General features: G+C 53.6%; 1 protein-coding gene across 1 annotated transcript in view; it reads left to right on the forward strand.

The window, feature by feature from the left end:
- Window positions 1-1710: 1710 nt before the first annotated feature.
- The window catches only part of RPS19 (ribosomal protein S19), a 4796-nt gene continuing 4551 nt past the window's right edge, over window positions 1711-1955 (forward strand). The window contains exon 1 of the mRNA XM_019541212.1: window positions 1711-1808. The gene's annotated coding sequence lies outside the window, so the exon portion shown is untranslated. The remainder of the gene's footprint in view (window positions 1809-1955) is intronic.

Below are 1955 nucleotides of genomic sequence, written 5' to 3' on the forward strand. Positions count from 1 at the left end.
CTCTTTAGCCTGGAAAAGTGCCAGCTCAGGGGTGATCTGGTGGCCACCTATAAGTTTACCAGGGGTGACCACCAGTATCTGGGGGAACGATTGTTCACCAGAGCGCCCCAAGGGATGACAAGATTGAATGGTCACAAACTCTGCCGCGACCGATTCAGTCTGGACATAAGAAAGAACTTCACAGTCCCAGCCCCCCAAAGGTTTGGAATAGACTGCTGCCAGAGGCGGTTCAAGCACCCACTTTGAACACCTTCAAAGCACATTTGGATGCTTATCTTGCTGGGATCCTATGATCCCTGATGACTTCCTGCCCCTGGGACAGGGAACTGGACTCCATGATCCTCCGGGGTCCCTTCCAGCCCAAATGTCTATGAAATCTATGAAACCAGGTACCTGGAAGCACGAGCTGGCCCAGTGGATAGAGACGATGTAGTGAGTTCACCTGTAGGTGACTGGTTCCAGTTTGAGATCTGTCTGTTCCCACCTACCTGCTGCTTTCTGTCCCTCTGGTTCAATGGCACAGGGGGTTTCCCCTCCATCTGTTTTGGCCCTGTACATCCATGATATAGTTGGGGCTGGTCCCACTTTGAGCAGGGGGTTGGACTAGACTTCCAGCCCTCATTTTCTATGATTCTGTGATGTTGCCGTGAAATGCTGTGATGTCACAATGAGAAGCAGTCTGACTGGCAGTAGACCTAGGACAGTACAACCTATGAGAGCATAGGAATCCCAGGAGAAGCCACTGTGGTGACAAGTTAGTATTATGTGGGCATGTCTACACGAGGTGCTTACTGTGCATTAGCCTAATAACACTGCACAGTAGTGGAATGGTCAAAAACCATGCCAATAGCCTACTGCGCAGCATTACTAGGTTAATGCGCAATAAGTGTCACAAAATAACCATGTGCTGGCATTACTGTGCAGTAGCTCTAGCTGCTGCACATTTAGTTAGTACTTCATTAAGTAACTTTAGCTACTGCAAATGTAGGTAGTAGTTAAATAAATCTAGTTACTGTGAATTCAGTTAGCTCTTGTTACCCCAAATGTAGTTGGTATTTCTTTAAGTAACTCTAGGTACTGCCCATTCAGTTAGTACTTCATTAAGTAATTCTAGGTACTGCAAATTTAGTTGGTACTTTGTTAAGTAACTCTAGTTACTGTGCATGCAGTTATTACAGGGGCAGACAATTATTTCAGGCTGAGGGCCACTTACTGAGTTTTGGCAAGTAATTGAGGGCCACATGACAGGCAGCCAGGGGCAGCCAAATATGCCCCTGAGAGCAAAACATGTTCTTAATTTTGGCTGGGGGGCCACTGGCCAGATAGAATGGCCTGGCAGGCCACATATGGCCCCCGGGGCATATATTGCCCACCACTTAGTATGTTATTAAACAAGTATCAGACTCAGGTGTATTAATGAACGTGTAGACGGCCACTGCATGCAGACCAGCGGCCAGAAACCGGCCCTCTCCAAGTCCACCCGCTGTGACATCACGGCTAACCACCGTAACACATCGAGGGAAGGGAAAGGCCCAGTCTCTCTCGCTGACACACTGCCGCCACCCCGCGGCGAACAGGCGCTACTACCGTCGCCGTCTTCCGCCCCTCCAGCGCCGCTTCCGCCCCACGCGCGCCCACTTCCGCTCGGAGGCGCCCTCCTTCTTCCCGCCCGCAATTGGGCGGTAGCGGCTCTCGCGCGGTCCTATTGGCTGAGCCGCTGTCGCGGGGCTCGGAGCCCCTGTGTCGTGCGGGCGGGCGGCCCCGTGCGCTCCCTTTCCCTGCCCGGCAGCGCTAGCGGCGGACGCAAGGTGAAAGCGAGCGGGCGGCCGGGCTAGGCCCGAGGAGCTGGGCCCGGGCCCCGGTGGGATGTGGGCAGGCAGAGGCACGTGGGTGGGGGGGTAGGGACACGGGTGGACACGTGGGAGGGTCTGGTAGTTGTGGGGTGGGGATGTGGG

This window comes from Crocodylus porosus, unplaced genomic scaffold (assembly GCF_001723895.1).
Source record: "Crocodylus porosus isolate Cpor-Errol unplaced genomic scaffold, CroPor_comp1, whole genome shotgun sequence".
NCBI lineage: Eukaryota > Metazoa > Chordata > Crocodylia > Crocodylidae > Crocodylus > Crocodylus porosus.